General features: G+C 47.3%; 1 long non-coding RNA gene across 1 annotated transcript in view; it reads right to left on the bottom strand.

Annotated features, from left to right (window-relative positions):
* The window catches only part of LOC140849117 (uncharacterized), a 35,283-nt gene that overhangs the window by 4,449 nt on the left and 16,301 nt on the right, over positions 1 to 14,533 (bottom strand). Inside the window, exon 2 of the long non-coding RNA XR_012130704.1 lies at positions 11,435 to 11,658. This is a non-coding gene — a long non-coding RNA (uncharacterized lncRNA). The remainder of the gene's footprint in view (positions 1 to 11,434; positions 11,659 to 14,533) is intronic.

Below are 14,533 nucleotides of genomic sequence, written 5' to 3'. Positions count from 1 at the left end.
GAGGCATGGGGAGACAGACCCACAGAATGGGGACTGTAGAACTGAGCTCCTACCCTGCTGACTAGGAGACCCAGGGCCTTCCTGGAGTGCGAGAGGCCAGCAGCGCCTCAAGTGGAGCAACAGGCAGCGTGTCTTGAAAAGCTGGTTTCCAGGCCCACTTTCAGGGCTCCAGATCAAACGACGGAGTTCTGACAATGACTGATGTTGTCTCACCACCTTCTACAAAAGAGGACACCAAGGCCAAGCCAGTTGCATGTTTTAGTCCAGGCCACTTAGGGCCTGGCTTCTCAGAGCACAGTCCTTGGACCAGCAGCCTGGGTATCACCTGAGAGCTTGTTAGAAAATGCCCCGCCAGAAACCTACTTGGATCAGGCTCAGCATTTTAACAGATTCCCCAGTTGATTTTAACAGACTCCTCCCAGGCAATTGGTATGTCTGTCAGAGTGTGAAGCACTGATTTTGAACATGCCACCTTCCAACTTTCCTAGGAGGGCACATTAAGATGCTTCTCTTTCCCTGAATGGAAATCAAAAAACTGTTTTTTCTTGCTTTGAAAGATTCTCTGTGCTCACTGTAAAGAAATTCAGACAATATAGGAAAATTTAAAGTGCAAAGCAATCAACATTGAGGAAATATCCTTCTAAATATCTTCTGCACGCACATGTGCATGTGCACACACACACAGTTTTATAGAAATCAGACTGTATTTCCATACTATCTTGTACCCTTTGCTTTTTACTGAAGATTCTTAAGTATAATTTTTCTTTTGAAATCGTTGCTCCATGAATTCTTGCTCAATGAAAAAACTAAGTGAAACAATGGTCATGGCTGTATTATCTATTGCAGCATTAAAATTACCCTAGAACTTAGCAGTTTAAGACAACAAATATTTGTTATCTCCTAGCGTTTCTGTGTCAGAATCTGAAAGTGCATCCAAAGGGTGGTTCGGAGTCTCATGACTTTGCAGTCAACCTAGCGCAGTCATCTGAAGGCTAGTCACCCACTACTCTAAGCCACTGCATCACCTGCCTGACCTACAGTTGTCTTTTGTCCTATCCGGTCTCCTCACATTTATCTTTACCCGACTCTAGACCATTCTTTTCATTTACCAGCCAAAGTGAGCTTGGAAAAAGGTAAACCCAACCTCACTGCTCCCTACTCCAAATCCATGGCTCTTAGAATAAAGTATAAAAAGTAAAACAAAAAAAGGGTCTACAAGGCCCAGGGTGGTCTGGTGCCTGCCGACATCCCTGCCCTCACTTCCTGGCCCTGTCCCCTTGCTCTCTGTGTTCTAGCCACATCAGCCTTCTCTCAGCCCCTCCTGTGTGCAAAGATGGGTCCCACCTGGACTTCCCTCTGACAAGAACTCCATCCAGACACATTCACCACACACAGATTACATGAATTACACGCACACATGGGACTACTTAATAAACTGCTACTCTAGCCCCTAGTTCTGTTCCCCTTTGCCCAGCAAATGATAGGCCCTCCATAAATATCTGTTGAACATACTCTTTTATCCATCATATTAGTGACAATATTTTCCCTGGCTTGTGGTTTGCCTTTAACTTTGGTTATTGTTTCTTTAACCTTCAGAAGTTTTACATTTTGATGTACCAAATCAGCCTTTCTTTTGGGATTTCTCTGTCACTTTATGCATAGAAAGTTTCAGAGTTTTGTAAGAAGAATGGGTGTCTGATCAAGAGAATTCAGGTTTGTAAGAACAGGAAGCTGATAACCTTGGTAGAAGCTGACTGAGGCAGTTACAAAGGTGGTTCAGGTACCATGGCAGCACGGGGTTAAGCCTGTCCTGGACGTGGTATTCTGTACTCACACCCCGCTAATGGGTCAGGAAAGAATGAACACAATAGGACATGGGGAGGGAAAACAGATCAGTGCTTGCCATTTGCTAGGCAGATGCTAACTTTTAAGGTCAGAATTGAAGGATAGAGTAGCAATTTATTAGGTACAGGCTGGGTGTGTGTGTGTATGAACGTGCACACATGTGCACTTATTCATAAACATGTCTGGGAGAGGTTTCAGAGGAAACAGTATCTGTGAAGAGCTCAAGGTGGGATGTGTTCAGATGGTCTCCATCAAGTCACCTGCTGTCTCATCCAAAACCCATCAAAGGGGCAAGGAGAGGGTATTACCAACCAAGATGTATGGCAGTGTTCTTGAGGGTCTCAGCCCAGCCTCAGCTTCCACAGAGGAGGGGACCACCCAGCTCTGGTCCTGCATGCTTCTCCATGCCCCTATGATGAGAATGATGGGCAAAGCCAGGAGCACAGCACAGCAGTTGTCCCAGAGGAAGGCCCTTGTCCACAGGCATCTTGGCTCATTGGCTGGCTGTCCCAACCTTGGTTGTGAGAAGGGACAACTTTCTGGTGTTCAGAAAAGCACCTGTAAACGGCAGCACCTTGGGGGCGGAGCATAGCGTTTAACCTAATGGGGTAAGAATGTCAATAAAGATGCAGTCTGGGCCTGCCCAGCCCTCAGCCCAGCAAGGTGACATTGAGATGGGAGTCTCTCTGCCTACTGGGGACAAATCAGAATACAATGGCAATTTATGACTCCTAGTTGTTGGCAGAGGCCAGGCCTTGTGCTGAGCAAGTGCTTCCCTTAGTACAACCTTGGGAAGTAGGTGTTACACTTATCAGCATGGTACAGATAAGAACTGGAGGCTCTGAGAGGTTCTGTAATTTGTCCAAGGTTACTCAGCTATACCTGGGAAGATCCAGGATCTTTAGAACCCAGGTGGCCTGGCTCTGAGCCCATGAGGAGAACCTGGATGCCCTGTGGTTTCCCAGACTCTGGTGGAGGAAAGGTGCCTGTGGGCCAGGATGGGCATGAGGCAGGACAGGACCTCAATGTCTGGTACCTGGGGAAGAAGCTTGTCTCTGGGGATTTTGAATCCATAAAGGAAAAGCTTCACAGGATGTGGGGATGCAGCTGCTCAGACCTTCCTCCTAAGAGAGTACTTCCTCTGCCCCACTGCAGAGCAGGAAGAGGGCTATTTTAGTTGCAGCAGAACTGTGGCGGACCGCAAATGAATGGCAGAGAGCTGGCTAGCCACATCTGGGTAGAGCTGGGGACACACTGAGGCAATGGCTGTTAGAACAAAATGTTACGTACAAGGAAGGCCTGGTCTGGGCTGTGCGACAGCTGGCAGCAGGAGGCTGTCCCCCAGAAGGACCCAGGACAAGGTGCCAATCCAAGCTGAGAGGCACAGGACACCAACAAAAAATGAGTGGGGTTTCCTCCCCTTGCAGCAGGACCCCTGCTGCCTGCCTGGAGGAGGGGGCCCTGGAATGGGACTGGAGAAAAGTAGGGAAAGGATTGGACTGAAGTAGGAGACCTGGGAAAACAGCAAGCACCCCAGACTGGTTCACTGGTGAGCTGCACAATTCCAGGAAGCATTTGTGCATCTGCACCTTTGTGTGTCTATAAACTCCCCTACTCTCGAGTTGGAATCAAGACTTATTTGGCAAAAAATGCCATCTTGGGGATGGAGACTGGCTACCCAGAGACATGAACATGTAGGTGAATTCATTTCTTAGAGCTCTAGATTGGGCGTATTTGTCCAAGGCTCTGGTATTTTTCTAAGATAAAAAATTGAATTGTTGAAACCGTGAAAATGAGCACTTGTGCAAATTTTGGAAGATTCTTAGCATGTAAGTCAGGGGGCCTGTGCAGTTATAGCTTGTGTATATATAACTGATTTTAAGAAGGAAAAAAGATGTGGCTTACATTTTTTCTGTGTTTTGAATGGTTTTCCTTGCAGAAAATATAGTCATGCACTATGATTTTTGATTGGAAGAGACTAGAAATATGACCTTGAATTAATAGATTTGTTTTGTTTTAATTAACAGACTTTTTAAAAGAGCAATTTTAGATTTATACAAATATTCAAAGGGAAATACACAGAGCTCCTACAAACCCCCTTATCCTCACCCCCTCCGCAAATTCCCCTGTTATTAATATCTTGCTTTAGTGTGCAACTGTGTTACAATTGAGCCAATATTGATACATTGCTATTAACTAAAATCATAGCTTACATTAGAGTTTATTCTTTGTGTTATATAGTTTATGGGCCTTGAGAAATGTATAATGATATGGATCCACCATTACAGTATCTCACAGAATAGTTTCACTGCCCTGAAAATCCCCTGTGTTCTACCTATGGAGGTAGGACAGGGACATGGGATAAGCATCATGATTAATTTTTCCTGCCTATGATTTCCTGCCTATGATATAAGCAGTATAGTAAGAACAGGAGGGACTCCATCTTAAAGCTAGGATTCCATTTTAAAAAGCAGGTGTTTGGAGGTAAGTTATGGTAGTCAGCCAGTAACCTACCTTATCTTGGGGCTGGGCAAGCAGTTCTAAATGATATGTCCTTGCTGCTTGAGGGTCACCACTATCTTGGAGAAGAATAGGATCAAGACATTCCTTGTGTTGTTTATGTTACAGACTATCTAGAGGACAGACTATGGATGGTGATATAATATCTCTCACTGGAGAGAGACATCATGAGACCACATGTCAAGCCTACACCCCCACCCTGTTCTTGAAAGCCTTAAAAGACAGAATCCTAAGCCCTTGAACGTGCATCCTCTCAGGTTGCCCACACTCCCCTTTCTTCAAGTGCGTACTTTGCCTTAACTAAAGACTTCTCACTGCATAACTTACCATGTTGTGTCTGCGCTCTCTTCCAGTGGTAAGCGTCTTTGTTGCCTCACTATTTTATTCAATTTTCTTCACTAGTCTTCACTCTCTCTGTCTTAGTTGAGACAAGGAGGGAAGAGCTACTAAGATCTGTGATTAGAGCTTGCAAGTTCCCATTGCCTGGGTGACCCAGACAGGACTGCAGCTGCCCCAAAATCTTTCCTTGCTTTGGGTAAGTTCTTAGAACATAATCACATTCCATCCAGTCTCGTCAGCTCCCCCAAATCCTGGGTGGTAGAGGCTTAGTTCCTACACTGTGCAGATTGGAGCAGACCCTGAACACCAGGTGACTCTGGCTTCAGGAGTTGGCAAGGGAACTGCCCTGTCCTGAGCAGCAGTTCAATGGACTTCCCTTTCCTCCCTCTGCTCTTCCTTGCTCTCTGCTGCCTGCACAGCGGCTGCTGCCACTCGCTGCTACTCTCACTTTAATGACTCTGAGGTTAAAAGTCCCATGCTCTACTAACTGAGCTACAGCAGGGCTCCGCTCTCACTTTAATGAATTCCTTCCTTACCTACATTCCTCTGACCTGACCTGTTTGAGAATTCTCTCCATCGGAGTCAAGAACCCTCCACTGTCCAGGCTGAGGTTTCATCTAGTGCACACGGACAGACTTCCCCAAATGTAGCTGCCCGACAACACTATTATTAATAGATTTTTAAAGGGAAAATTTCAGATTTAAGTGATTTTTCTCTTCCACTTTCTTCTAGAAAGTAAGTTATATGGTGTTCCTTGACACCCCATGTCTTCCCCTCCCCATTCCAGGAAGCAGGTCAAATGTTTCCTCACTGGCAGCCTCAGAAGAGGTGGACAGGAAATATTGGCAGCTCAATTCAATATGGCAATGTGGCAGGCCCCTAGGAACTGAGAGGACGTTGATTGTCCCCTAATACTATAATGGAAGATAGTTACCCCCAGTCCCAGCCCAGGGAGTCCTGCACAGTTTCCACTCATCTCATCCACATGCCAGCATTGCTTTTGCTTGGAAAAGACTCAAGCTAACTTAAGCACCAGAAGGAATTTAAATACAGGAAGAAGAGCAGTACTTAGATCTGGTCCTGTACTGGATAAACTCTCAGTGGGGTCCGGCATTTAGTGGTCTGTTTCCAGAGGGCCCCATTGAGAGGTGGATGACTTTTATCTTTCACTGTTTGGGGTTTTGTCTTAATCTGGGAGAGTTACAGATGGTCTTTCTGGCTGGGCTTGCCTCCAGGTATGCAAATGTAAAGTCTTGTTCTCAGGACCACACCTTCCTTTTATACTTATCCAAGTTAAAGGTACAATCCCGTACCTAACCTCTGTGAAATGGCTGTCTAGTTGTCTGGCATGGAGGGACTGGTGGGGCTGGCTCCTGAAGGTCATCTCCAAGGGCACTGATGGGTTCTGACTGAAGGGCTTCACACTTGCCACAGAGATACGTTTCACTGTTCCTGTGAACAAGCAGAACTCCCAGGGAGCAATCATTCTAAGGCAGCTTTTATTGTGGTTTCCCACTGCCCCTCAATCCTGGCTGAGAACCCAGGCAGGCCCCCTGGCCACTCTGGCATCCTTTCTCCAGTCTCTTCAAGTCACAAAATAGGGTCACATTAGTCATTAAAAGGTCTAATTCTGCAGAGCAGTGGAAACACTGATTTTCCATTCGAGGAGACTCCTCTCCAACTGCAGCCAGGCTGGAGAGAAGCCTGTGCCTGGGAGAGGCAGGGCCATTGGCTTCTGCTCCCTTCAAGCAACGGCCATCTCCTCCGGGGGTCACCTTGCTGCACAGTCTGCCTATGTGGGAGCACACCCATACCCAAGGACTGATAGAGGTAGGGGCTGAAGAATGGCCCACTGAGACATCACACCTCACCTGGTCCCCTTCCCTTATGCAGGTGTCCTTCCCTGATCAATTTCCCTAAAACCTGTCATGCAAACAAACTGTGCCTCAGCACCTGCTTCAGGAGAGCCACTGTGTGAAGCCTTTCCTGCCTGGGTCTGCAGGCAGAGGTTCCTGAGTGTAGGGGGTGGAGCACAAGGGCACAGATGAAAGAAAGGGAACCAGAAGGCTTTTATGCACTGGTGACACACTGACCCAGCCTGCGTGCTCTCTGGACTGGGATGTAGCTCCTGACACAGGCACTTACAAGGGTTCTTCAGAGGTGGGGCTCAACCCCCTCTCTATCTAGGGAAATCTCCCATCTTAGTGTCAAAGGTTGGCTCCCCAAACGTTACCAACAAATCCTACTTATAAGACAGAGTGGAGCTTATCGCTCACAGTGGCCACCAGGTCACAGTGACGGGGTTGCCAACTCGCAAAGCCTGGCAGTGTCTCAGAGAGAACGCTAAGGCCGGAACACAGTGAAAACTGTAGGCTTGGTTTAAAGCAGACCTGGAGGGTCCCTGATTAAGACTGGGTAAGAATTGTGATACAACAGTCCAGGACCGGTGAGGATGGCAAGGCTAGGATTTTGAGCAGAGGAATTCAGAGAATCTATAACAAACAGTTGCTGTTTCTCATTGAGGAGCCGGTAGGCCTTTCTGGAAGTTCCTGTAATGAATAAACTATTTTCTTGGGCAGGACAATCCCAGAAGAGCAGAGAAATGCTAATGAAGGCAGTGGGTAGCCATGTCCTGTTAATGGACACGGTGCTTTCCCTACTTGGTGTGTTGCGGGGGGACAGCCAGCTCCCTAGACAAGGCAAATACAGCAAATGCAGAGGTCCCAGCAGCAGGCCTGTGTCTGTGTCCCTGGCTCCTCTCTGCGCGGTGTGTCTGTCCCTCCAGGAAGTCCCGGGGGACAGAACCACGGTGCTCCTCCTCACTTCCATCTGGCTTCTGGGAGCACCAGCCCTTCCTTCCCAACACACCCCGGAGCGCAGGTCCTGCGAGCTCCTACCTCTTCTCGCCTCTGCCCTTTAGATCTTCCACCCAGAAGTCGGATGCTGTGTGTGCCTGAAATCCAGCGGACACATCCTAATCATCCAAAGCAGCCGGTCTCTGAGGTTCAGGGGCAGGCGTCCCACATACACCCTCTCGGAGCGCGGTGAGCAGGGAGGGCGCATGGGCTCACGGCACACTGAAGCTTTGTCTAAAAGCCCTTTCTTGTCCAGCTTCCAACCATTTATATATACCCTTAGGAATCACATTTTGGTCAAACACCTACCTTTGAGGTGAATCATCTGTTAACTTCATGCTTCAACCAGAACTTCTCTTGTAAAATCCTTTTAATGGCATCAGGACCTCTTGCCTATATAACATTAACTTCATACCAGCCTTTTTTACTCTGGGTGTTCTTGAAGGTGTCTCAGCCCAACCATGACACCTACTCTTAGTCTTCCCTCACCCAGATCCCCACCCTCAGAGACCCACCAGAAGCAGGATCCAGAAATACATTCAAAGTGTATACCATTTTGATGGTAATATCTACCATTAGAAGACATTAGGCTAAGAATTTTATATGTATCATGTCAAATAGTCTTCATAGCAAACCTCTAAGATAGGTGCTGATATTACTCTCATTTTACAGGAAAGGAAACAGGAAACCCAGAGGGGTTAAGTAACTTGCACATGGTCACACAGCCAATAAGGAAGAGGTCAGGATAAAAAGCTGGCCTTGTGGGACCGTAGTAGACTGCTCCCTAGTAGCCACTCCTCCCCTCTTCTTCCAGCCCCAGCCCCTATTTGCATTTGGAGATCAGTCCCTCTTGCACTGTGGGCCCTATTGGTCCTGGGGAGTGGTGCTTAGGGCACTACAACCAGCCTTAAGGGAGAAGCATGTGACCAGCAAAATGCATTCCCCAGACTTCAATCATTGGTTCAGGAGACAAATATGTTAGAGGTCACAGAATCAGAGTCCTGCTGGGGATGCGGGGACAATGCAGCCTGCTTTTCTCAGCAGGATTTGAACTTGCAATATAGAGGTTGGTGGCTGCTGGCAGCTACAGGAGGGTAGAGCCTGCTTGAATATGCAGTCAGTGTGGAAGACAGAAGCATAGCAATGGAAAGAGAGGTGCCAATCCCCACCAAAGCTCCTGGGCCCCTATGTGCAGCTACACCTACACTGGCCAGACACTGAGCCCACACTCTCCTGTTCTCCCTCAAGCTCAACTGAGTAAAGTTCCCCTGCCAAGTGCAAACAAAGACTGTTGAGGCCTAACAATGGGCCAGTGCTCTTAATCCCATTGCCCTACTGGGTGTTTGCCTGGACAGGCCTGAGGCAGAGGAAGGCTCCAGCAATATTCAAGTGCCCAATAAATTTCACTCCATGACCCTTTCACCCCCAGTGCTAAACCAAATGTGTGACGGGCAAATAAGTTAGGCAGACAGCAACCACAGCATCAGCTTTATTACTGTGGCAGCTGGGGGAGAGCATGGTTTAGGTAAGATTTAGACAATAGATTTCCTCACACTGCACTGAAAATCAGGCTGACTTACCCTGGTCACATGTGGTGCTGGACACGGTCCTCCCCAGCTAGGAGCAGAGCCTGACACTTCAGGGGAGGGCCTGGAGGAACTCAGCAAAATTCAGCATACTCTCTCTACAAGAACACCCACAAGAACACCGCCCCTGTTGTGGGGTGGAGTGCAGAATGGCAGAGAGGAATGTGGACAAAAGAGAAGTAAATTATTATAAACAAGAGATGGGCCATGCATGGGTAGAGATAATAGAGTGCCATGAACTATGGCATATGATTAACTCAGATTTCTGCACATGAAGTTGAAAACCGGGGCAGGGTGGGAGTCAGGGGATAAAAGCAAAGGAGGGTGGCAGGAGGGAGGGAAGAAAGCTGGTCCAGGAAGGGGACGAGTGAATGTGTGAGCAGGAGCTGCCCAAGAGTGTCCTGACTCTGGTCAGAGGGGCCTAGCCCAGAGGGGGAAGGAGCCAACTCAGGGGACCTCACAGAGTAGGACATTTTTATGATAATGGGAGACATGTCAAGAAATTGTACAAAGTCCTATTTCCCGAAGTGGTTGAAGAATTTTAGGCCACTAAGCTTGACACCTTTGATTTTGGAATGAAATCAAGTCCAAAGACCCAAATTGGGCCCCAACTTTACATCCAGCCAGGCATGAATCATCCAAGAGATGGTGGGCACTTTGTTCAGTCATATAACATGGAGACTCCCAGTTGGGTGGCTTTTGACTTGGTCATTGTTAGCTCACCCAGGGCAAACCCGTTCTCTTGAAGCATAAGACTGTTTTCTCATGCATGGCTGCCTGAAATGGGGCCTTGTGCCCTGCCAAGAGATGTGTGATAGACATAGTGGTCTTAATTTACTAAACATCACTCTGCATTTGTCCTCTGCTGGATTCTGGGACACCATGAAACTGATGCTGCCCAGGCCACTCCTCTGGAAGTCCGGTTAGTACCAGATAAACATAAGCCCCTCGCTCCATGGCTTGGCCCACCAAGATGGCCACATGCCGTCACCTCCTGCCTCTGGCCCAAGTCTCAGAGGGGAAGGCTCACAAGTGCCTCTGCCTCCAGGTCCCTACTTAGGGCCAGAGTTCAGTGGCCAGATCCTTCTACTTTAATCCCCTCTAGACTGAACTAGACTGTTCCATCAATGTTTCATATTAATTAATGCACAGGCTTTATTGATTCCCAACCAAATTCTCTCCTCTAAGCCCCCAAGGAAAGGAGGAAAGCAGAATAAGATAAAGACGATGAAACCTGTGGTGGCAATAATTTTGCCCAACGATGTCCAGAATAATTTAGTGACCAGTGACCTTCTGACTGATCTCTCTGGTGGGTACAAGCTTAGAAACAAAAGGCAGACCTGCCCAAGAGGGGCATGGGGCTTGATGAGGCTTTCCACGCCTGCCAACAGTGTCGTGCTCCTATGCACAAAGGATAGGACTTCCAGAATCATGCTAAATAACAATGGTGAAAATGTCCCCTTTAAGTATAGTACTGTCTGCAGTTTACAAGGGGATGAGATTTAGGATGCTAAAGAAGGAGCCTTCTGCTCTTATTCTGTAAGTGTTAGGGATTACTGCAGAGACACCGGCGGTCCTCTGTGCAATTTCTGTTGTTGCCTCGTGTCAGTCTTGCATTCTCTGGCATTAGTGAGCAATGGGGATTTTATAGAATATTTCATAGAGAAGACTGAGCAGGAGGTTTTTATATCTCTCACTCTGCAGCAAACTCTTCAGATTCTTTTTCTACCATGCCTTCTTCCCAGTCCCTGGTCAGTGGGTCCCCAGGATTCTCTTCTGACCTCCCCAGGCAGCCCTTGGCAGTCCTCAGCCCCCCCCCACCTTCTGCTTCCTCGGTCTTGTTTGTTTGTTTTTACACTCTGTTAAAGCTAGGTCCTCCTGCTGACAGCTTTGAGGCAGGGCAGAAGCAGCTGGGGTCCAGGACAGGCACCAAGGGTATGCCACGGAGGGGCATGCCAGGAGGGACAGGCACAGGATCAGACCCCAGCCATGGGGTCCTGGCCTGAGAGGCCTTCCAGTCCACTTTGGCTTTGGCCCTTTCTGAGGCTCCTGTCCTGCAGGAGAGGAGAGAAACCAGGGACAGAGTGGGCATCACCCCACATTCTCAATGCCTCTCTGGGACCCCTGCCCTCCTCACCCTCCCACTCCCCTACCTCATCCAGTCAGTCCTGACCCTTTCCCAGGACCTCCCTCCACAGCTTCCCTTCCTTTTTTGGGGGAAGGGTTTGGCTTTTAACCACTAATTCTGCATACCCTCCTTTCCATTACATTGTTCAGGAAACCACTTACCAAGATCAGTCCTTTGATCCAGCCCTTAAGCCTTCAGAGGGAAGGCCTCTGATTGGCCAGTATTTTTCACGCGTCCACCTTTTGGAACAATCGCTGGGCCCAGGAGGATGTACTGATAAGTCAGGCCCAGCCTGAGCCACATGTTCACCCTGGTTGCAGGAGCTGACGGTTGCACGGTGATTGACAGCACCCCCACCAGACTACAGGTAAGTTTGATGCATTTGCTCCAAAACAAAGGGGCGCTATTACCAGGAGAATGCTGGTAGGCACACAAAACCAGTAGTTACCCAGCCCTCAAGAGCCGCCTTGAAAGTGGGAATAGGATATGGGGGAAGCAAGGAAGAATTCCCCTTCTTTGTAAGAAAATACCATTCTTTGTTATTTTAACCCCCCACTGCCCTCTATGCTGGATTTCTATCCCTTGTGATCAAAAGGATGTTGACTTACAGAAACATTGCAGGAAAAGAATCATTTTTACATTTATTTTGCACATCCATGTGTTTGACTTAAAATGTTTTTAAGAATTTTAAACTATTTTCAGGATTATTAGTTTCAAAATCTTGCAGGTTAATCCTTAATTTCACAGCAGGCCTTTGGAGGTAAGCTGTCAGTGGTTCATCATATGTTATCTCTTCCACATAAAACTTATGAATGACTTATTGGTAAATGTGGCTTGTTTAAAAAGTTAAGTAGTGGTATTTCAGGAAGGGGATAGGGCATAACAGCTTGACAACAGAAAGACTGGCCACTTGAAGAATTTAGGCCCTTGACACTCTGACAAACATGTCTTGCCCCCGTTCCCGCCAGGAAACTTCTTACTTCATCTGCTGACTTTGCTTCTATGGTTTCATTTTAGCTTCAAGTACTTGTCTGAGCAAGCCTGTTTTTTCGCGGATGGCTGAAAACACTTATGAAGAGGTACACTTCCCAAGAGTTAAACATAGAAGGCACTGTGTCAAAACTCCAAGACATGAATATAATTAAAATCACATTGTATTTCCTTTTGGTTACTGTAGCAGACATTAAGAAAGTCTTATCTTCAGTAGTACATTTAGAGTGGCCCTGTCATAGAAAATTATCTTTAAATGATAGCTCAGAAAACAAATATAAAAAACTCTCATGCCATTTATTATTAATGTGATTTATGTGAAGTCTTTCAGTGGAATGCTGAAAATGTGCCAATAAATTAGTTCAAGAAATGATGCAAAATTAAATATTAATGAAGTGCTCAAACAAGCACCAATTATACTGCAATATAAGCTTGTAAATATTTCCATAAGTAAGTCCCATTCCATATTCAGGTAGCACTGCTGTCAAAAAAAACACATCATTATATAGAAACTTTTTTTAATAATACATTTTGCAATTCACAAATTTCATCTTAACTTCTGTTTTTTAAGAAGGCAATTAACCCTTAGTGTTTGTACTTGGATTCATAGCTCATGGATAGTCTTTATGTTGCAAGTGAAAGAAAGCCCAACTCACATGGCTTAAACAAAAAGGAGAATCTGCTTGCATGCTTAACTGGAAAGCACAGAGGAAATGGAGCTTCAGGCAAGGTTTCATCCAGCAGCTCAAAGGATGTCACCAAGAACCTGGTATCTTTCTACCTCTCTTCTCAGCCTTCTGCTGGGTCAACCTCTTCCTTGAGGTACTGGATACTGAGAGCACTCATTCTTCCAGCTGTAGGGAGGACTGCTTGTAAACGGCTCACAAGTGATCCTTCAGGCACTGTTGCACCTTAGTAAGTGCTCAGGCTTTATTTATTCCCATTCAAATACTAGCCTCTGCCTCACCCAAGGTTAAGTAGTCTCCCAATGCCTGGACAGGGCAGAGGTACAAAGGCTAATTCCTCTTGCCTAAATTTGAGTCCAATGAACGGCCAACTCAGCTTCAGAGCTCCCTGTAGGACCAGCTGGGGCCTCTGGTCCAATTGTATCCTGGTTCACCTTCTCCTTCAGCTCAATCGGGCTTCATTTACCCTCTCATTATTTCCTGAGACCACTGTCATTTCTGAGATGTTCCCCTGTAAAGTTCTGCCATGCAAATCTCTGCCACAGAATATGTTTCCAGGGACCCAGACCTGTGATATGAGGCTTGGAGCATTTTTAAGAAGCAGACACTAAGAGCAGGAGTGTGGAGCTAGAAGGTGGAGCACGAGTAGCCCCTGGCATGCTGAAGCGGTGCCAGTGTTAAAACTTTCCCTGGGGATGTTCTGGGATGGGAAACTGATGGGAAGGAAGGCACTTGCAGAAGGAAGTAAATTCCAGACATTTGAGAGGTGGGAGGGAAATGGTAATATAAGGACTGCAAGTCCCCTGGCTGGAGGCTATCAGTGCTCAAAGAAAGAGGATGACAGTTTCAGGTGCTTAGTTAGCAATTTAAGGTAAAGTGTGACAGTCTCCTTGGCAGTATGTAAAGACTCTCATCTACTGCAGCTGGAGGGCAGAAAATGCTGAGGATCTTTTAACTAAATGAGCTAGGGAGCAGCCCCTGCAGAGACCAGATGGCCTGCCCAGTGATGGCGCCCCTTCTCACCCACCCCTCCAGGACTCTCCACCTTCCTCACAAAGGCCTGTGCCAAGGAGCCAGTGCCAGTCATGTGCTTTACCCCCAGGGGCCTCGCTCTAATTCTGCTCACCCTATGACCATGACACCATCATGATCAGCCAGACCACACTCTACAACTACCCACTGCCCCTCTGAGATGCTAGGAGTATGCCCAGCCATCCCCAGGCCCCAAGCCTGGAGTGGTTGAATGGACTGCGAGCACCTCTGATGACAGGGAGGAAGCCCACTCTGTGGCCTCCAATAAAAATATGAAAACTGACCCCGAGGGAAGAAAAAAAGAGTAATGGAGTTCCAGAGGGGGTCAAATTCTCAACCGGGACTAGTCTGCTCTGCCAAGGCCATGCCCCAATAGAGAACGACTGGAACTCAAAACACTGGCATAAAAACATCTGGGTCAATGCATGCAAAAATCTTGTATCTCCCCAGTCCACTGAACCCTGGGGACCTGCAGAAGTGGCCCCTCCTCCCTGTTAAAGGGTTCAAATCCCTCTCACTTGAAGGTGATGCAGGGTCCTCTGCGTGCAATAG

This window comes from Manis javanica, chromosome 4 (assembly GCF_040802235.1).
Source record: "Manis javanica isolate MJ-LG chromosome 4, MJ_LKY, whole genome shotgun sequence".
NCBI classification, from domain to species: domain Eukaryota; kingdom Metazoa; phylum Chordata; class Mammalia; order Pholidota; family Manidae; genus Manis; species Manis javanica.
The sequence above is the reverse complement of the archived record's forward strand: the minus strand, read 5'-3'. Positions and strand labels throughout refer to the sequence as shown.